At 37.0% G+C, this 23,487-nt stretch overlaps 2 long non-coding RNA genes across 2 annotated transcripts in view; one reads left to right on the top strand and one right to left on the bottom strand.

The window, feature by feature from the left end:
* Positions 1–1,607, top strand: part of LOC125258681 — a 129,249-nt gene extending 127,642 nt beyond the window's left edge. Inside the window, exon 3 of the long non-coding RNA XR_007182666.1 lies at positions 1,496–1,607. This is a non-coding gene — a long non-coding RNA (uncharacterized LOC125258681). The remainder of the gene's footprint in view (positions 1–1,495) is intronic.
* LOC125258687 lies at positions 1,453–22,118 on the bottom strand. Its single transcript, XR_007182667.1, has 3 exons — positions 22,061–22,118; positions 15,704–15,770; positions 1,453–2,603 (listed from the first exon to the last, which is right to left on the bottom strand). It is a non-coding gene; the product is annotated as an uncharacterized LOC125258687 (long non-coding RNA).
* Positions 22,119–23,487: the final 1,369 nt, after the last annotated feature.

Below are 23,487 nucleotides of genomic sequence, written 5' to 3' on the forward strand. Positions count from 1 at the left end.
AAAAAATTCAACCTGGGGCAGAACACAAGAAGGATTTGAGCTGTGCTCTTGTGGGGCTGAGCAGACGGGTGGAGAGTAAGAGCTGGCTGGGATGGAATCTGAGACTTTAATGTGAGAATCGAATGTCTAAATTAATCTTAAAGGGTTAGTTCACCCAAAAATGAAAATTCTGTCATTAATTAATCACCCTCATGTCGTTCCACACCAGTAAGACCTTCGTTCATTTTCAGAACACAAATTAAGATATTTTTGATCAAATCCGATGGCTCAGTGAGGCCTGCATTGACAGCAAGTTAATTTACACTTTCAATGCCTAGAAAGCTACTAAAGACATTTAAAACAAGTTCATGTGACTACAATGGTTCAACCTTAATGTTATGAAGTGACGAAAATACTTTATTCAACAATTTCTATTGATGGGCGATTTCGAAACAATGCTTCATGAAGCTTCGAAGCTTTATGAATCTTTTGTTTCAAATCAGTGGTTCAGATTGTGTATCAAACTGCCAAAGTCACATGAATTCAGTAAACGAGAATTCATTACGTCATAGGTGTTTTGAGATTTCAATGGTTCACCACTGGGGGGACGATGATCTCTGTGAACCCATGAACCCATGAATCAAGTCTATTGGATCAGTTTTATACATTTGTAGACATTTTAATTAGACATTAGTAGGCCTATAATTAAAAAGCATAATAGTAGTTAATAGTCTCTTATTGGCCTGTTTAGCTGAGCCATCCATGGAACAAACAAAACAAACCCTGAAAATTGATAAACGAAGGTATTTTATAAACTTGATATTCAATCTTATTATATAATTTATAGATTTTACTTTCAATAAAACAACAACATGTGCAAGTGACCAAGAAGTGTCACCGTGGAGACGGGTGTCAGATCGTTTCGAAGCCTCAACACAATTCGGCTCATTTGCTTCAACTGTTTCAGTGTTTCACGAAGCCTTGCTCTGCCCATCACTAGTTCACAGAGATCATCACCCTCCAGTGGTGAACCATTTAAATTTCAAAATGTTTCAAAACACTTATGACGTATCAAAACCTCTTTTACTGAAATCACGTTGATTTTGGCAGTTTGATACATGCTCCGAACCACTGATTCTAAACAAAAGATTCGTAAAGCTTCAAAGCTTCATGAAGCAGTGTTTTGAAATCGCCCATCACTGGATATTATTATGAATAAAGTTGTTTTTTGTTTTGTTTTGGGGTTTTTTTGGTGTACAAAAAGTATTTGTCACTTCATAACATTAAGGTTGAACCACTGTAGTCACATGAACTGTTTTAAATGTCTTTAGTAGCTTTCTGGGCATTGAAAGTGTAAATTAACTTGCTGTCAATGGAGGCCTCACTGAGCCATCAGATTTGATCAAAAATATAATAAGGTCTGTGGAACGACATGAGGGTGAGTAATTAATGACAGAATTTTCATTTTTGGGTGAACTAACCCTTTAACTTTTAACTTTCTATTTCTTTATGGCAGGGATGACTGAATGGGCTGGAGTAGAGAAAGACACGGAGGAAGATGGCGAATGTCTCGCTGGCAGGGGCGAGGGTAGGCCTCTGCATCTTGGCATATGGGGACCCTTTAGGCCGGCGGATTGTGGAGACTCCCCAAGGTCGAAAGGTTCTTCATCAGATGGCAAGAGCTCAATTTCAGACAGGGCACTTAGGACGGGGCCAAATGCAGAAAACTGTCGAGGAACATAGGTGAGTTGACTATGTACTGTATATATAGGCCTCCTCTCATGCTGACAAATGTGTTCCTCCAGAACTTTGTTAATAAAACATCATTAAAAGAATGGGCAATAGTGGCTGTCAAGCTTCAAAAAGGACAAAAATTAATCTAAAAGCATCATAACAACTAATGTATTATATTTCAAGTCTTCTGAAGTAATTTGATAGATTAGTGTGACAAACAGAGTACAATTGAAGTTATTCACTGAAAATCTTACTTGACAGACATGGTCACCATTCACTTTCTATTGTAACGATAGCTTAAACATTCTTCTAAACTTTTTTTTTTTTTTCATTTCTATTCATTTGTATTCCTATTGTTTGTAATTATTTTTTTGTTTTTATTTTATTACTGACCGTTTACTTGTCTTAATAAGCTTACGTTTTGCTTCGTTAACTAATAGATTTATATTAGCCTTTTCTTGTGCTGTTAGAATAATTGAATTGTGACATTTTTATGTCATCTAAAATGCTGGCATCATAACAACCTTGTTTCCAGGGAAAAAACTATATTGTGATATATTTTGTTATTGAGAAATAAAATGACTTATATTGCAATATAAGATTTTGGTCATATAGCCCACCCTTATGTAAGAGATATACTGCCGTGAGCGAGAAATATGCGGCTTCCCGTTTTAACCTTTGTGCCCTCTAGCTTTTACTCGCTGTATATTTCTTGTATGTGAGAGAGTGTGTTCACCACTCATTATTTCCTCTCTCTTTCAACTCTAAGTCTTCTCCAGGTGTTGGTCTGCCTTTTAGCAGGTCGTATCCTGTGAACAGCCACCTGTGGGTCACAAAGCAGCTCCCTCTGGTCCATCCCCACCATCTGCCCGACACACCAACATACACACCTGCACACACATATGCTGACATGACACCTCATGAATACAGAGTATGTGACACCATTATTTTCTGTGTTCAGTGACCGTAAAATATAGTTTGAAATGTTATAGCTCAACAATACCAAAGCTGTGTGTTCAAATTCTCATACTAGCAAAGTATTTATGCACTGATAATTTCAGTACATTAAATTGTTGTTTTTTTCCCCCCATTAATCGTCACTTTCTCTGTGGATTTAAATGGCAGGAGTGGCAGAAGTGCCCTACATTGTGAAGGATCTTTGCTGTGAAATTATTGTAGTCACAACGCTACTGATTAACAGGCTGATTGCTCGATACTGATTAGCACTTCTGATTAAATACAAAATACAAAAGCACAATTAATCTGATTACAGTCTCAGAGAACTGTGGCAGACAGCAAACATTGTCACTGTCTAAACAGTACTTTTATTGCAGATGCAAGTGACAGAAATTATCAGTCAAACTAGTCTGGTACTTGTTGTGGCCTAAGACAGACAATATCCCATCATACACTTCAGTCCTGATTGCTTGTAAATAATTTGTGGTGCTAGGATTATAAAATGGACCAAATAATAGGCTTTCACTGAGGGTGGGACCAGATTCATATAGCGACCAGAATGCTTGTGGGCACTTTTGACAGGCAATTCTACACTATTATCCATGTTGTTATTGTGAAACATGTAAGAATTATGCTGCTCTTCTTAAAATAACATAAGTGAATGGGGACTAGTGTCTGTCAAGCTTTAAAAAGGGCAAAAATGCACCATAAAAGCATCATATCAGGATGCCACACCTAATACTTTTTGTTTCAAGTCATCTAAAGTAATTTGATAGCTTTGCGTGACAAACAGAATACAGTTGAAGATATTCACCGAAAATCTTACTTGACAGACAGATTAAAGTACAGCTTAAACATTGTTGTGTTTCACAGAAGAAAGAAAGTAACATATGTTTCAAAAGACATGGGAGTGAGTAAATGATTTCAGAATTTGAACTATTGCTTTCATTTCAAACTAGTTTAACAGAGCAGATAAGCTACTACGAATGAAAAATAGAAAAAAAGGAATGTGTCAGACACTGTATTCTCTTCAGGGCCCCTGAAGGAAGGATGTAAAAGAGGAAGAAAAACAGCTTCTGCTTAAGATGTGCTGTTTAATGGGTTTTGGGGAGCGGAATCAAAGAGGCGACAATGAATTTTTTTCTTTTGGAAGAGCGTATGTGTGCATGTGAGAACAGCTGAATATGCATCTCTTTTACTTAGTTCAGTACAATCATCCGTATTATGCTACTTGGTCCCAAGGACATTTCCATTGAAAAATACAACAGAAATTCTCATATCATTAAAAGCTTCAGTGAGAGGCTTGAGCTCAGTTTTGTGTATATCACACGCAGACTAAAGCCAGATTTTACAGTCGTATTCATCTCGCTGTGTTCCCCTCTACTGCATTACAGGATTTGGTCTTTAGCATTACTATTGATTTTTTGGCTCTTTCATGAAACTACAAAGCAAGAAACTTTGCTGAACTCTCATAAGTGGGTTTGCCTCAGTCCAAGTTTGCAGTTCTTTTCCTTTTTTCCCCCATTGTGTGTTTCAGCTTGTTTCTTTTGGTTTTGTACAAGTTGTAATGATCTGACAGATATGATGGTTTGTTAAACAAGCTTCTTCATCTGTTGTTTCTTTGACAACACAGACTAATTCTTGAGACTTTTACAAAGGAGCCTGTAGGCACGAGAATGTTTTGTTTTCTAGGGGGCTGGTTGAGTATTTGTCTGTGTCAAGTAAATGCTGCAAAATAACTAAGTTTTAGTTGTTTGGATAAATTTACTATTACAAAAAGTAACATTCCAGTGCAGCTATCTAAATATAGTCTGTTTTTGTTAATGTTTTAATTTAGGTGTTAAAGTTTGTATTTCTTGAGTTTTCATGTGATGTTGTCAGTTGTTTAGAAGTTATTTTTAATTAGTTTTAGTTGTTTATAAGTTATTTTTTAATTATTTAGTTTTATTTCTGTTTTATGTATTTATTTGTCCTTTGAATTTAATTTATTTTTTGTTAGTTTTCAATCCATTATTGTTCATTTTTCCCCCAGTATTTTATCATTTCAGTTCATTTTTTGTTTGTATTATAGTTTTAGTATTTTATGGCTGCCAGCTATTACAATGTAATTATTTTTTGGTGTTACACTTTTATAATATACCCTGTTTCTATACATCATAAAAGTGTATTTTTGTTCAGTTTTTCCTAACACATGTTTTTATTTTTCCCAGTTTATGTTTTAATTCAGTAGACGAGAATGTTGTCGCTTGCTTTCCAATTTAAAACTACACTCTAAAAAACAACCCAAGTTGGGCTGAAAATGGACAAACCCAGCGAATGGGTTGTTTTAACCCATGGTTGGGTTAAATGTTTGCCAAACCTGCTGGGTAGTTTTATTTAACTCAACTGTAAAAAATGACTGTATTTCTTCCTTAAAATGAACCCAAAGTATGTTGGAGATTAACATTCATTCATATGTTTAATAAATTAATATTTATTAATACATTTAATTAATATTAATTAAGCAATAAACATTATTAAATTGCTTATTAATAAATGTTCACCTTTTGATTATTATTGTAATTGATTATTATTTTTTAATTTCCAAACTATTTTGGGTTCAGTTTAAGCAAGCAATAGTTGGGTTAAATAAAACTGCCTAGCATGTTGGGCAAACATTTAACCCAACTGCTAGGTTAAAACAACCCAATTGCTGGGTTTGTCCATTTTCAACCCAACTTGGGTTGTTTTTAACCCAGCATTTTATAGAGTGTATACATAAAGGGGATATTCTGCATATTTTACAACAATTTAACAAATATAAGTTCTTCTTACCTAAAATTGACATCAAACATATCAAAATTTAAGTCATGGCAACTTGGCATTTTCTGTTAAAAGAAAAGTCCGTTGTAAAGTGAACAATTTTTTTAACTGTGAATTCTAAAACCTCATTCTTCTACCGCAGATGGGATCTTTAAAGGTGCCCTAGATTCAAAAATTGAATTTACCTTGGCATAGTTGAATAACAAGAGTTCAGTACATGGAAAAGACATACATTGAGTTTCAAACTCCATTGCTTTCTCTTTCTTATGTAAATCTCATTTGTTTAAAAGACTTCCGGAAAACACGCGGATCTCAACATAACACCGACTGTTATGTAACAGTCAGGGTGTATACGCCCCAATATTTGCATATGCCAGCCCATGTTTCCAACATTATGAAAGGCATTAGACAAGGGCAGGCAGTAACGTCTGGATCTGCACAGGTGAATCAACAGACTAGGTAAGCAAGAACAACAGCGAAAATGGCAGATGGAGCAATAATAACTGACATGATCCATGATAGCATGATATTTTTAGTGATATTTGTAAATTGTCTATCTAAATGTTTCGTTAGCATGTTGCTAATGTACTGTTAAATGAGGTTAAAGTTACCATCGTTTCTTACTGTATTCACGGAGACAAGAGAGCCGTCGCTATTTTCATTTTTAAACACTTGCAGTCTGTATAATTCATAAACACATCTTCATTCAAATCTCTCCAACAGTGTAGCATTAGCCGTTAGCCACGGAGCACAGCCTCAAACTCATAGAGAATCAAATATAAACATCAAAATAAATACTTTACTCACCTAATTCGAAGCATGCATACAGCATGCATGATGAACATCTTGTAAAGATCCATTTGAGGGTTATATTAGCTGTGTGAACTTTGTAAATGTGCTGTAATATAATCAAGAGCTCGTGTGGCAGGGAGCACGCGAATTAAAGGGGTGGCGCGCTGAAAAAATCAGTGCATAGTTAATGATGCCCCAAAATAGGCAGTTAAAAAAATGTATTTAAAAAAATCTATGGGATATTTTGAGCTGAAACTTCACAGACACATTCAGGGGACACCTTAGACTTATATTACATCTTGTGCACCTTTAAGGGATTTGACGCCCACTTGGTCAGTCCCACCCTGCTGTGCTTGCAGACAATTGATGCGTGATTGCAAAAGGCAAAGCCATAACTGATTTAGGGGAGAAGCATCAGTGAAAACGGCATGTCCAAAAATCCCCTCTATACAACACGCAGAAGAGAAACAGGAGGTGTTCCCATCCACATTCATCCTCTCTGCTCTTCTCATCTGCTTTGTCCACACCCTTATTCATCACAACCTTTTTTTCTGTATAGGCACATCGTTTTGGTTGACAGACAGAATAAGTAGTGTCAGCAAGTAGATTGAAAAGTTCTTTACAGAAGTTGTAATCTTTTGTTTCCCTGTAGGAAAAGAAACCCCAAAGTTTGGCTCACACACAAAGCCAATTATAAGCACAGTAAAGGGACATTTTATCAGGCGGCAAAGCTGTCTATCAGAGATGTAGATGGTTTGGCTGAAGTCCCTCATGTATCACTCCCGAATGGCTTGAAGACGAGGTCAAACATTTCAGTGAGCAAACTCCTTCACTATCTTACATAACCACTTTATGGAATGAAAGTTTTACATTACGTGATGTGTTTGGTTGTCCACTCTGTGCAGTTTTATTGTGTGTCTTTTATACCCATAAAATGGTCAATATTGTTTTACTTAAGAATTTATTATCATACATTAAAACCTATGCTGTATATTACATAAATTCCATTTTATATTTTATACAACAATTAATTATTATTTATACTGTACAGTAAATGTGTTTAGAGAGCCAAAATCAATTTCTCTTCAGCTGTGTTAATAAATTAATTTTCTTACTTAGTCATAAATAACTTCTCAATAACACAGTGTCCTCCAGAATCTGTACCAATTTGTGTATTATTTAATAGACATGACAAGTCAATGAAAGAAGGGAGAGTGGGGCCAATGTGAAGGAGAGCAGGGTTTGACAAATGAATCATGACTCACAACTTTGAATCATGACAATTAACGGCGTCACTGAAGCATTCCAGAGAGGCGAAATTGCTCAAATCCACAGCACACACTCAGAATGAGATTAGGGTGGGACGTTTCTGAACAAACCGCCTCTGCTTGGATGGACTGGGAGGAGGCGTTTGTGCATGGGAGAGAGTGGAGAGCTATTCTCCTATTGCCACATATTGAAATATGTGAGAATAGGAAAAGAGGGGGTGTAAGTTTCTTTGCTGACATCTTTGCTGATTTCTATAGAGTCTCCCACTCTACATTATGCAATTATACTCTGCATTTTTTTTTTATTCCAAGCTTAACTTACAAATTTATCTTAAAGATATCATATTAATAATCATTCATCAGTAAATTAATCAATATAACACTCTTGATGTTCCAAAATTGGGAATCTGAATTCTGCGTGTTATAATTGCATTGATATGATCTGAACTGACTGATCAGTTGAAATCACAACTCCATTTTAGAGATTTGACGAGCCTCCAGCATCTCTAAAAAATTCCAACTAAAATGTCTGTGGCTGTATGTTGATGCTCAAGGAACTTCAAAAAAAAAAAAAGAGAGAGAAAAAGACAGTAAAATCCAGATAAGATTCACTTCATAAAAAACACCTACGCACATTCATATAGACGTGCAAAATCAGCAGTTTAAGGAGAGAAATGATTAAACTATGTGGGAATCTTAGCACTCAAGAAAAGTCCAACTGCATGAGAACTGGTAAAAAAAAAAAAAAGAACATTCTGAGTGCTGCATAATAACGCTAACGGCTCATGACAACGGTTCATACATCATTAAAGCATTTGAAGTTGGCTTTGATATTAAAGCTTTGACTCAAATTTTTCTTATTACTTTGAGTTACAGGACAGAGTATATGATTTGATCTCTCGTCTTCCCTACACATTGGCTGCATATCCATTTGCAAACTTATAGACTACTATGCGCTAAAAGTATGTACTTCACTGATGATAGGAAAGTACATAGCCTACTTTTGAATGAACACCTCTCAGTGCTTGCGTTATGGTAGAAGTTTTAGCATAGCTAAGCATTAGCATCTATTAAGATTCTACACCAGTATTGGGACATACTAACAAGTCATAAACTTGTGTCTTCTATCACGGACCCCCTTTGCATTTAAGTGTTAGCATAGCTATGCATTAGCATCTTTTAAGACAGTACACCAATATTAAAATTCTAAAAAGAACTTATGTCTTGATACCAGCTCCCATTTCAATGTTTGCCTTTGCATTTAGGTGTTAGCACAGCTACATGTTAGCATCTATTAATATACAGTAGTACACCAGTGGAACATGCTAAGTCATAAACCATGTCTTGATGTCACAGACCCCTTAATTTTGGCATAAAAGCAATTGTTAACATATCACAGTATTAGCATATTTTAAGTATGTCCATTAAGAACATGATATCACATCTATAAATCTGCCTTGATACCAAAGACCCCATTTTAATGTTTCTATTAGCACTTAAGTCTCAACATATGGGTTAGTCTTAAGACAGCAGACTACACCAGTATTTGGACAAGCTAAAAAGTCATGTGCTGCTTCCCAATTTGCATAGGCTATACTATTATCCTACATCCAATTATTTTATATAGTATTCTAAATTAGAATTAGTGTGTCCCAAATCTTAGTATGTTGAAATGAGTATCCCACAGATAGGCTACCAGGATGGTCTACTCGGTTGGAATTCAAAGTGCAGATCCATGCTCACTCTAATGGCTAATATTGCCCACAACCCATTGCGTTTTGGACAAGGATTTGATTAGAACTACAAACACAAATAAAAATTGTTAAAAACTACAAACATGGCAGATGTGCAAAAGGTTTAGATAAAGGGGTTTGAGTGAGCCTATCTAATCTGTAGCCTATCTATCCTGATGAAAAATAATTATTCATTAACTTCATTAAATTAAATGCACCATTATGCAAACACATGAGGAGAGTTGTCTGCATGAAAGACCCACGACTGGCAGATCAATGGTCTACGACATTTCTCTCTAATACAGTAGGTAGCCTAATTAAATGAAATGGGGAGGATGTTAACTGTGACAAGATGATTGACAATGCAATTTAAACAGTGACAGGAGCGGTCCGTTAAAGATACAATTATGATGAAGTAGTATGTCCCACAGCTTGCCTACTCATGCTGCATAAGTACTGTATGTACTTTTTCTTCACAAAAAGAGTACATACTTTAAGGGTGTAATATAATAGGCGAGTGGGGACTCAGCAATGAACTTGTGTCTTAATGTCACAGACCCCCATTTTACATTTGATTATAAGTGTTAGCATAGTTAAGCATTAGCAGATACTACACCAGTATTGGGACATGCCAATTAAAAGTCATAAACTTGTGTCTTGATATCTCAGAATCCCTTTTAATCTGTGTGATGGAATAACTAAGCGTTAGCCTCTAGTAAGTACTGAGACGTTTGAGCTTCACATTTACATTAATTTACATTTAGCAGATGTTTTTTTTTTTTTTAATCACACATTGGGATGAGAAAAAGCATGGGCGCACTATTCGAAAATCTACTGAAAATAATGTACAAGATGTTGTTCCAAATTACACACTAGCTATACACTATGCACTTATTCCATGCACTATGTAGCCTACTCTAGGGTTATTTTAACATAAGGTCCCACACTTTGTTTTTCTGATTAATTAAGTGTGTTGTCTGGGAATTTGAAGTGCACTTTATCTTTTTGGGATATTCAGTCTGAACACACTATTTATACTACAAAATGACATAAAATAGTGCATAAGTACACAAATTGGGATAAGTCTACTTTCTGAGCAGTTTTGGTATGCTAAGTATGCTTGGTATTTACACTAGTGCATTTTTGTTTTAAAGGGCACCTATTATGCAAAATTCAGTTTGACCATAAATGTGTGTTGGCAGTGTGTGAGCAAAACCACCCTAGAATGAGAAAAATCCACCCAGTGGTTTTTTTACAATCTCAATAATTCATAAGCACTGTCTCAGAATGCCCTGTTCTAAGATTGCTCTCACTGTGACATAGAATTGCGCTAAGCCCCACCCACGTGGTTTGATTGACAATCTGGTTTTGGCATAGACCCCGCCGTCGGTGATCTGTCAACCATCCTCCATTGTTTCAACGACAGCCGGTAATGTCTCCTAAGAAACATAAGTGTTCTGTTGTGGGATGTAATAATGAACATAGTAGTTTTCACTTACTTCCGACATCAGAGCCACTGAAAACCCAGTGGATCGATTTTATTTACGAAGGAAAGGCGCCACTCAAAATTCCAAAATACCTTTATGTTTGCGCGAATCATTTTTTGACTGACTGTTTTGAGAACGAGGGTCAATTCAAAGCAGGTCTTGCTTCAAAGTTAATCCTCAAATGTGGATCGTTGCCTACTGTTCGCGATCCAACGTCACCTCCAGAAGAAGTAAGTGTATTTAATGTTTTTTGAGCAAATAGTCATTTCAGTCGATGTCAGCCAATTCAATAACAAATGCGTCTAAAGTTGTTGTCGTCGTCGTAGAATGTCTGTGTATATAATTTAAACCTTGTTTGTATAGTGTGTATCCACACGTATATATATATTTTTTAAAGATATTGTATTAAAAACTGTGTATGTTTTCTGTATGTTTTCATCCATTCCGGGATGGTCTACCATACACGACGGAGTGACTTGAAGTTGTTTCATCCGTCTTGTAACCTTTGATACAACAAATAGCGTCAGACAGTTTTATGTCACGTATTATTTTTTGCAACAATTACAAATGTAAATAAATTAATACCTGTTCTATCTCCCTGCAGCATATATTTTCTGGTTCTGTAGCCATCTTCTCACATTTGCCACATAAGCACCTGTACGACAAGTAATGTCAACATGACGCAACCGTTCCCTCGCATAAATATAATTTCGTTTGTACTTAGCAAACGTTATCACAGTATTTGTGTTTGTAGTTTAAAAAAATTGCGCGAACGTTATCACAGTGTGTGTGTGTGTGTGTTGCACATCCATAATTGCAAAGGGGACGCGATTAAAACTCTATAAGTACATAAATGTATCAAATAACCATTCAGAGACGTCCTGCTCCATTCTCAATTGTGTTTCTTCTGCCGGAGTCTCTTCATCATCTGGGTCTGATTCCGGTTCAAACATGTACGGCTGAATGCCATACAAAACAGCGGGTCTCTCACTCTCAGCCATTCTGCTTCTACCGACTGTTTATTGCCATAGGTATGCAAGTTACGCCCTCATCCAAAGGCAGGGCGGGGATATGCAGCTCATTTATATTTAAGGTGGTACACACCAAAACAGCTCTTTTTAAAACAGGCCCCAAAAATGACATTTTCAAATGGTTATAATAAATTAACTGTGGGGTATTTTGTGCTGAAACTTCACAAATACATTCTGGGGACACCCAAGACCAATATTACATCTTGTAAAAAGGGGCACAATAGGTGCCCTTTAAAGTGCATATGTTTTGCTACGGTTACGCCTGTCTTTTACACAACACCAGCATTTTCGAACCTCAAAAACTTTTGAAAACGTTGGCGTGGCTGCCCACATTCGCTTTGCGTATCCTCGACAACCATGTAAACAATAACATGGAGACCGAACTGCAATCTTTGCAGGCTTTGATGTAATTTTTAGCAGCCATTGTGCAGTTAAACTCTGCTTTTTTTATATTGCAGCTACCTACATGCGCAAGAGGCAACTGTTTACACTTGTGCGCATGCCGAGTGTGCATGAATGGTCATTTGACATGCTTTTTCGGCCGTGTAATGTAGACGGAGATCATTTCTGAAACGCAGTGTAGGCGAGGATCGTTTTCATTTTAAAATGCCATTTTTAAAATGAAAACGCACCAGTGTAAACGGTTCCTAACAAACAATGATTTGGGAATGTGCTAATTCGAATCTCACATACTGTTTAGGAAAGATTCCAAATGACCATTCGCAAAGACCCGCCCCCTTTAGTTGCGGTTACTACGTCCGACAAGCCATGCCGCTTGTACATCGCAGAGCAAAGAGGACACTGACAGCATGTCGACAGACAAGACAGAGCAGGTTACTTTTGATATGTTTTACATTAAATTTGTAATATATCAACGAAATTTAAACAATAAATACAGTTTTGTGGCTATTTAATGTGTCATGACAGAACACTGTCGCACCTCAGTTCAAACGGCTCTTGAACCTATCATCTCTTCCTACTAGTTAATTTATAGCATCAAATAAACATGAATGAACATCAGAAGGAATGTTGTTTCAAACGTGGAAAGACATCAGTACCATTTTTTAAGTTCAAATCCACCAACACTAATCGACTAAATCCCCTGACTGCTTTGTCCGACAAAACGATGGATTCAGCGTTATGATTGGTTAGATCACCTGTCAATCAAACTCCCGGTGAAGAGTCAATTGGGACAAAGAGACTTTCACAGTTCATTTATGTGGTCTTGGTTCTGTTCTAAGTTGAATATGGCTGAAGAAGTCCATGTACATGTCTGGGACCCCCATGGAACAGCTGAAGATGGGCTTTGATTTCATTTGAGAAGGTTTTATAGGTTTTATATTCTCTGTGTGGACTGGAGAACTGATGGGTTTGGAGGTCTGTCAAAGTCTGTTATATCTTTTCTGTTTTACAGATATTTGAAGACCATTGCCATATATGTGAAAGAGAATATCTGAAGATTAACTGAGAAGGACTGTCAGCATGAAAAGGATAATGAGAGAGATCAATCGCCCTCTCTTTCTCCGTGTCTCTCTCTTCTACATACAGATCACCCATGCATGAGTGCGGTACGTGTTCATGGTCGCAGCGATGCCAGGCCTGCCAGAGCCCATTTGTCAGTGCATGTGAGTAATGAGTTTAATCTCTCCAGAGACTGTGCATTCATATGCTGTGATTGGGCTCGAACCACGTCAGCTACAGGATCTTAATCTCAAATTGGCCTTTAATGCTTAAACTAATTTATGCAACAGCATGGAAGACTTGCTCATGCTGTTCCCGCCTTTGTCTTGTACCTCTCTGCTGAGCAAGCCTTTCAATTATTTATTTATTTATTTCAAGCAGATAAATGGCACAGAGGGTGACCATCTGAGAGGTGCATTATGGGTAATGCTTCATCTTCAGTCAGTAAGCTTGTGAAAAGATGCCTGGTTCCAGGAAGAAGTGTAATGACCCGCTGATGTGTGAGGACACATACATGGATAAACTCACAAACACACACTCCTCATTCCAATTATCTTGCACCTGTCTGGCATTCAATACAAGAATTTTTTTTTTTTAAAGTAATGTTCCCAGCACGAGTCTATTCTTAGATCTATGTTAACACAGCGTGGATGGCCCTCCTAGGTTAGATAGTGCTGACTGGCACACACTTCAAACTCATGAACATTGCACAGAGTTCATCGTAAATTCAGTGTAGAAAGGATACTATCAGTTCGTCACAGACATTGGACCATTACGAGCATTAGTGCTCTTCTGAATGTGCAGCCAATGGAAAAATGATTTGAACATGTTCGTCTGGCCGTATTTTATAACCATAACAAATCCCACATATCTAGATTTATCTACAACACTGTTCAGACATAGAATGTTTGGCAAATATCTGAAAATACCCGTGATGCAAAAGAGATCCAGCTGGGTAAATATAAAAATGTATCAAGAAAGTGTTTATAAATGTAGGCAGATGATTGAAGATGGAAATGTAATGGAAGGACAGAGTAAATTAGCTGAAAAACTGCATAAAAGAGCAATAAAATGTGAATGAAAAGTATTTATTTTAGACTCTTGGTGACATTGAAACTACGTTGGTTGAATTTCTAATGAAAGATGTTTTTTTTTTTTTGGTGTTTTACCGCTGATGTCATCTCTGCAGGGACAAGAATCGAATATGTATTCTTTGACTTGGGACTCTCTTGAGACAATAACAGGAATTTAAATAATTTAAAAGACAGGTTGCTAAATAAATTCATGCATGTGTAAAAAAACTCTGTATTCCCCAGATAGAGTATGCATCCCATAATGAACCTTTATACTTCATTTACATTCTAAATGTGTTTAGAAATGTTTCTGAAAAGCAGATCATGTTCAGAGAGCTCAAAATATTGAGAGAGAAAAAAAAACATTTAAATATTAGGTTTTATATTGGAATAATTTAACATTTGATTTTGCATTTTAAAATTATTGCAAAGGCTTACATATCCAGATTATGTAAGAGGCGTTTAATGGCAAACTACTTTTTAATCAAAGATGCTTGTGTGTATGTGAGTGCGAACAGAAAGAAAGAGAGGGAGAGAAAGAGAGCATAGAAACGTCCTCTGGATTGACAGGTTAAATGATAGTTTAAAAAAGATAACTCTGAAGGACCTGAAATTACAGTCGTTAACTCATTTGAAACCAGGTTGATCTGTAGCTTTGAGGTTAAATGACTCTGATATGGTAATCAGAGCATTTCATCTTATCGTGAAGGGCCATTCACTCAGTCCGCATGTAGGCCGAAGCATTACTATACAGAACATCATGTCATTTAAGTATTAAGTGCTTGATGTGACTATTTGAGCCTTTACAATATGCAAAATATTCACAAATTTGCATATTAAATCAAAAGTGATATGGACCCCGCAGAAAATTTCAAAAGTTATGCACACTTGATTTTTCTATTCCTCATAACCCGTGCTTCACTCTTGGCGTGACTTTTGTTTAAACTTTCTCTTCTGTCTGTTTCTCCTCTACAGGGACACAAGTGCACTTCAAATACCCAAGTTCCCACTTTCCCTCACCACTGTGCTTCCTTTCATTCTCTCAGACACAGAGGACACGAGCACACACCCAGACAAACACAACATCTGACAGAACGAACCAGCTAAGGTGGAGGCATCATTTAGTATTTATAAAATGAGTCTGTCTGAGCTTGTTTGTGTGTGTCCGTGCGAGTGCACATCTGAGCAAACACGCTGCCTTTAAATGCACCTCAATGAGGGTAAGTGATCTTTTGTTAGCAAGACATCAGCCCCCAAAATGGGATCAACAAATGGGCTTCATTGGTGTGTAAATGGACCTCATGACTTCCCAGCTGGGCCAATTCTGGCAGAAGGACAACAGACTCAAATCACCATCTGGACAGGGACCAAGAGAGCTTGACTGACCTTAGGAAGCCTCTTGCATTTCCTTTTCCTTTTTGTCTTCCTCATGACGTTTAGTTTTGTATAGTCCCTGTTGAAAAAAACAGCATATGCTGGTTAGGTATATTTTGAAGTATGGCAGCTGGTTTGAGCTGGTTTATGCTGGTCCTTAGTTGGTCATGAGCTGGACCTGAGCAGGAGCTAGTTGCTTAGGACCAGCACGTGACAAGCTTAAACCAACTCATGACCAGCTAAGAACCAACTAATGTTAGTTCTGGCAGGTCACATTAGTCAAGCTCGCATCAGCTGACTCTCAGCTGGTCCATGTCTGCCTATAGGGATACAATGCAGGGAGTTCTTGCCCAGAACAGAACCATACCACCAATCCAAACTATATGATAAATGTCAATCATCTTTGACAATAGTAGTCCTGACAAAATAGCAGTAAAATATAGTGAAATATTAATATCGTGCAGAAATTATCTTTATTTGGCTGTGGACTAACTTTTCTTACGAGAAGGACACGACCACTGAAATAAGGGTCAATCACAAGCTTTTTGATATGTGAGAGTGATGTTTTTCACTGTTACATTCCTTGCCCCTTTCATAACAGCAACACTGACACAAACCTCAGTTTTCCTCAATGAAACTGAAAGCAACACTAGAATGATCCAGGAACCTTGGCACCAAACTCGTCTAAAAAAAAAAAAAAAAAAAACTGTCTACTTTGCTTTTGCATTCAACCAATGTTTACAGAGCTCTCCCCTAAAGTATTTAGCCAGGTTTACTTCCACAAATTCACAAATAGCATCATAATGCTCTCTGAAGCTTTAGGGATCCATTAGCAATGGGAAGTCTGACTCATTTCTGCAAATTTGTTCTTTCAGACAATTAGTTTTGATGAACCAGTTAAAAAAATGATTCAATGGTTCTTTTGCGTTATTGTTATGTGTTCCCTCACTCCTGTTGTGGCATATTTAATAGTCACATTCTCATAATGCCATTTTTATGCACAGATTGTGGTTTGTTACAGCTTTTGTGATTAACTTATTTTAATTACGGTGTTTATTGTAATTTCATGTGTCTCAGTTCAGTTTTGAGCCCACTCTAATGGAGATAGATTATAATGGAGATGTTCATGCCACAAAATATCCTCTGTTACATTCAGTGCTTTGGCTATGATAAATGTTGATTAGGTCTTACATACATTGCCTAATTTATGGTTTTAATGGCTAAACCCGGCAGCACAAACTTTAAAATACATGTTAATTGTATCTTAAGCATATTAAGAAAATACATTTTTACTAATCAACTGTGCAATTTTACAGCAGCCACAATTTAGCTCATAATAGCTTCAATCAATGCAGCGTGACTTTTTTTTTTTTAACATTCTCTATTCAGCTTTATTTTAATTACCGAAACCAATTTTTCATTGTTTAAGTTTTATTGTAGTGGGACGGATTCAGTTTCATGAACAAATCTTTTACACTGGCACTGCATGAAAAGTTGTGTATATGGGCCAGTATACTCCTGTATACACCACAGAATTTCGGATGAATATGGAAGTATTTCTGACCAGATATGGAAAATACCACAGGTCCGCATACTGCCAAAATTATACCAATTTGGATGTATGTTACTGAGGTATTCTTCTGTGCAATGGCCATTTGTTGCCATGGCAAGTAAATTATACATAGATATGTTCTCTAATGGCTCTATCAAAAATGATAAAACTAGCTATATTTGGGTTCAATAATATTAAGACTATTTTGACTATTTTGTGAAACTTCCCTCCCTTCATCCGAGAAAAAAGCAAACACCTTAACTGCTGATCACAACATATAAAAGGTTTTCACACCTAACAGCCATCAGTCCTCACAACCAGCATTGTTTCTTCTGTATATGTCCACAAAATTTCATGGATTCCTGTAAATGTCCGTGTACACCAAGTATCTAGGTTTTTCTGGATATTTGCTGTTCTGTGTAACTTGGCTTAGGTATTTTCCTCAGACATCCGGCAAACCGTCTCAGGTTACATATGTGTCCATACTTCCCTTTCGAGGGAACTCGCGCTGCGTCCGATAGGGACGCTGATGGTGTTCCATAAAGTGTCCCTATCGGACGCAGCACAAGTTCCTGTCTCAGAATGTCTCAGGTTACGTATGTAACCATAGTTCCCTGAGAAAGGGAACAAGACGCTGCATCCGATAGGGACGCTTTGGGAACGCCCTCAGTGTTGGACGCAGTGTGAGTTCCCTCGAAAGGGAACTGAAATTCCTTGGCAGTTTATCATGGCTAGATATTACCAGATTTAACCCGTTTCATGCAGTGGGGTTTTGTGAACTAGATTTGAACTTATTCAGTGTAAAGATTTGATCCAAAAGAATAATTTGTTCCCAAATTGTACATTACCACACAAGATTTATCAAATTGTTCTTTGTGAATAGAGATTGGAAAAAAATACAACCATTTTTGCATTGCTAACATATATTATTTGTACAAAGATGTTTGGAAAACTAAGTCTGATGGGACTGACGTGTTGTGCTGTGGCTGAGAAACACAAAGCATGTGGACTAAATGCTTATTTCATAGGGTTCCTCTCACCCGGAGTGTAATTCTCACTTTTTTATCACGCTGTCAAACTTGTGCATGACAGAAAGGATTTAGATGACAGAACAGGTGTTCAAAAAAAACACAGGTAACGGCACCCAGTGTCCTTCAATTCAGCAATAGCTTGCTCACTCACTCTGTCATTAACCTGACAGGAGATTACTCTGAGCTGCCAAAGGCTTCCAGGGGCATTTGAGTATGATGAAGGAGAATAGGACCATCATCTTCACCGTCGTAGCCTCAGTTCGACCTCCAATCATGGCCTGTCTCAGAAAAACGTTCTTTAAAGGAACTCTCTTGTTCGTATTCCAAGGTCTTTGCGTCACGTAATGGCTTTGAACTTTCTCTTTGCGTAGAGTGGGGGAAAGAGAGGAGTGAGGGAGAAAGTGGCATTGAGATATGTGTGTCCATTGCTGTATGTCACGAGGGCGTGACAGGGCAATCGAGGCACACGGGAGTCACAGAGACGTTTTTATCGTGCTGTTTTAACAAATAGCTTGTGAGAAATGCACAGAGGCAGGAACAGTCAGTGAGGATACTAACTAACGAAAATGAATTTTGCACAAGGTACCATGTTAGTGCATGTATTCTTCACCTTGGAGTATGTAAATTCCACAGTACAAATGGTCATCTTTTAGTATATCAGAAGTATCATGGTATTACAATCCGATACCATCACCATGATACCACCTTAGTATTTTTTTGTTAGCAGAAGAAGGCTGAAAATGTAGCTAACTTATTTAGAAATTAGAATCTTTTGATGAGAAAAGATTTACATGGGCCTGTAGTATCGTTTCTGGGCTGCAGTCTTTGGTCAGTGGATGCGTTGCCCCAGCCAATAACAACACACAGCGCAGTCGAGGACAAGACTTTGGCCCTGTACCAAATGGCACACGTCATATAACAAGATTTCAACTTGTAAAGTGAGTTCACATCCTTGTAGAGCTCATAATTCACTGTTTTTGTAGTCGTTATAGGCCCTCGATGTGCACTTTTGCTGAGCTGCAGTGAACTTTTCCACACAGTAAAAGTGGCTTTACGTCAAGAAAGTGCAGACTCGTAGAAATAACAAAGGTTTCTTTATGTTTCAAGGCATGTGATTGGCTGTTCACGACTGATGTCACACTTTCTGAAAAAGTCACATGCCTGAGTTTACTGAGAAGTGGATGATCAGCGTCATGATACCAACAAAGCCTGATTGGATTTGTTTGGTTTTGTCAACTCAAAACTAATCCTGTAACCCTGAGTTTTTTCAACTACAGTCATGGTACAGGCCCCACATCTAAAAATCCAATCGACAATTGATGTATAGTACCAAGTCCCCATCCTATTTTTTTTTTTTTTTTTTTTCAGTAATTCATTACACTCAGATGTTTGTGAAAATATGGAATAAAATATCTTACTTGTATTTCATCACAACTTTAAACTGACCTTGAATTTGCACAACAGAAAGTCAGAATTCTCAATATGAACTGAAACATTTCTCAGACCATTTCAAAGCCCAATTTTTCAGTGTTAGTTAATTTTTTAAAAGCTTAGTTTTTAGTTAGTTTAGTTTCACTTTTAATTTTTATTTATTTTAGTATTTTCTGAATAAGAGCCAATCACAGATTGATAAAGTCATTGCGACACTGCAGCAGTCATTAGAAGCTCCAGTTCCTATAGAACTAGTCAGACGCGCGCCTCCGGAATGAGAGGCACACTTAAGACTGTGCATGCGCATTAGCTTGATCTAGCCTGAAAAATAATTATTTTTTGTCATTATTTGAGTGTTTAGAAAAAAAAATTATGAGACAGTTGTTGCCAGATTTCATTCGTGATTTCATATATGAAATTTAATCGAAAGCTTGGCAAACAGCTTTGGAGAATTTGATGTTTCCCCATTCAAAGAGATAGGAGCTGCACTTGCATGCCCAAGAGGTGTTTCAAATATGGCAGCCGAGTGAAATGACTTGTCTTAAAGGGACTTTGATGCCATTTTGATTCTCTGAGCAGTGTGATGTCACTATGCTCAGGCCCCGCCTACGGCCGCTGACTGACAGACCTACATTACCATAGTTTCTGCCCTCAGCGCAGTGTTGCCAACTTAGCGACTTTTCAGACCCCTTTGGCGACAATTTTTCAAAAAAGCGCCTAGCGACAAATCTAGCGACTTTTTGGACAAACCTCAGTAACTTTTCAAATGTCACCAGCACTGTCCTGTGAGCGCGAGGTCTTGCTTTCCCGCTGCCATCACACCTCTCTTAGCGTCTACTCTGTTCATTGAGTGGCTGAGAGAAGCAGCAGCACCGTTGAGTGCACGGCATCTGACAGACGTGAATGAGCGAGTACACACGAGCACACAGTGTTGCCACGGACCAAATACTATTTCTGATTCTCCTTTGATTTATATTTAAAGAATTTAGTTTGGTGGTTTTGATTTCCATTTTTCTCGTGTGCTTATTATATTACTCACTATCACAGAGCTTTAGTTCATCCAGTTTCCGAACTCTCTGAATTCAATTTACAAATGTATAAAAATGTCATTCATTATATCACACGCGTTTTGTTGCCGGACAAAAAAATACAAATGTATATATATATATATATATATATATATATATATATATATATATAGAACAGCTTTATTTGACATTCGGCTATATTATATTATATTGTATTAAAATACAGTATGTGAGCATGGATTAGGAGAGGAAACACATTAGGCAGGCAGAATGCAACCGAATTGATGACGTCACGAATATGCTAATTTATGCGTGACGTCATCTAGCGACATTTAGCGACTTTTTGGGCAGGCTTTAGCTACTTTCTTTTGAAAATAGTTGGCAACAGTGCCTCAGCGAGTTGTATGCTGTCCGCCATTTTCTCCGCGCTCGAGTAGCTTTACTGACAACAGCAATCCCGTGTTGCTGTTCTGTTGTTGGATGTAAGAGTGAACATAGGAGTCTTCATTTTCTCCCAACACTTACATCAAATTGCGATATGGACTAGTGTCTGTGAATATTAAACCGCAAGAAGGCAAGGTGAATATGAATCCTGCGTGTCTCTGGCGCAGACCTGCGAATACGTTTACTACACATCCTGACTTGTGACTCTTGCGGTGTTTTTTTTTTTTTTTACCAGCATCTGCCATCTTACTATATGACGACATGAACACATAAACTTAATCTCCAGAGCTGCTCTGACAGTCAGTTCATGAGCATTTTACCATTTAATACGAGAAAAAACTATAGAGGGTATGCAAGTGACGTCACCGTCGACCGTTACGGCTGCGGTCACGTCCACTGAGAGGCAAAAGACTGAGCGGCAGCATTGGCTTTCAGCGTGAATGTCGCGAAAAACCCACAAAACACATTCAAAACTGGAAAGAGCTTTGTGATTGACTGTCCAAATAGCTTTGACACAAAACCTGAGGCATATATTCTTTTTTAAAAAAATCAGAAAGCAACAGAAAAAAGCAAATGGATCACTGCAATTAACAGAGACATCTCTGAACTCCAGGCAGAGAAACATGGATTTACAGCTATCATTTTGTGTCAAAATGTTGGATTTTGAAGTAAAATCATACTGTATATATTGTATTGTTATATATTATGTTGACAACTCATCAATTAAATATTTTCGATCTTATATTCTGCATAATTGTGTGTTTTTAAATAAACAACACTGACAAAAACTATACTATAAAACTATATATAACGTATATGTTTTAGGGCTGGACAATATGACGATATAACATTGATATAAGTGATTACGCGGATTTAAACCTACCTATATTGTAGTTATATAAAATATTCACATGCAGATTTGCTTTATGTATTTCCCCACCATCGAAATCGGGCACATATAAATGTCAGGAAACACGACTCCTGGCTGCATGTTGATATCCATGGATTAGTTTGGAAAGTGACGTCGATGCATACAGAAACGTAAAGATCACAGCAACCCGTCAAAATAAAAGTTCGGTTTAACTTGTAACAGAAATATAGCCATATTATTTTCATTTCATTTCATATATTACTATTGTAGTAATGTGCACTATGTAGTCACTAATATATGATATGATGTATTTCTTAATGACAATGTACTACTTCTAGTACAATAATTATTAAGTTTTGAAGGAATAATCACACAATTTTACTGTAACAGTAAACTTTGTTTGCAAAAATAAAAAAAAATATGAAGGGGTTTATTTAAATTTAATTTGATTCAAAGTTTTATGCCTTCATTTGATTACCAGAAAATACACAAGCACAGAATTTCAGGGGAAAGAAATTCATAGGGCCCTATTATTGCAAACAAATTAATAAAGTTGCTTTTTATTAATTCAATTAATTAGACATGTTTTAATTAAACCATTAAAATAGAATCCAGACAATTGAAACAGAAAACAGAATTTGTTAAAAAAAAAAAAAAAAAAAAAAATAATAATAATAATAAAATGGAGTATTTCAAGTATTTCATAGAGCCCTACATATTGAATTGCTTAGCATCATATTTTTCAGTGTTTGAGTTTGTCCTTTTTGTTTGTTCCATGGGCTCTTGAAGCTCCGCCCTCTTCTTGAAAGTGGGCCGGGAGCAGCAGCTCATTTGCATTTAAAGGGACACACAAAAACGGCATGATTTTACTCACCCCCAAAACTGGCCATTTTAACATGCTATAAAGAAAATGATCTGTGGGGTAGTTTGAGCTAAAACTTCACATACACACTCTTGTGACATCAGAGACTTATTTTACATCTTGTAAAAAAAAAGGCATAATGGGTGCCCTTTAACTTAAATCCTGTAAATAGGTTTAATCCCATACATTTTGTCAAGTTTTTTATTTTTTATTTTATTAGTTTCAATTTTTATTTTAGTTATACAAATGTTTTCATTTACATTTCATTTTTCACTTATAGTTTGTGTGTGTGTATTCTCATATATTAGCTTACATTTATACATATCTTGCTATCTCTTTGTCTCTGACCGCACATCTTGATTGAACCTGATTTATGTTTTTGGTCTTCAAAAGTCCCCCTCCCCATCACACTGTCCTTCGTTACAAGCTTTGAGTGCAATTACTCAAGCCTAGTCAAAGGAACAACAATAGTATTCCAAGGTCATCGGCAACGAGCTGAGCTGACAGTTGGCAGGCCGCACAGATACACAGTAATTTACTCTGTCCTTCAGGACATCTGCCTTTCAGGAACCTGCCA

Source organism: Megalobrama amblycephala, linkage group LG2 (genome assembly GCF_018812025.1).
Source record: "Megalobrama amblycephala isolate DHTTF-2021 linkage group LG2, ASM1881202v1, whole genome shotgun sequence".
Lineage (NCBI taxonomy): Eukaryota > Metazoa > Chordata > Actinopteri > Cypriniformes > Xenocyprididae > Megalobrama > Megalobrama amblycephala.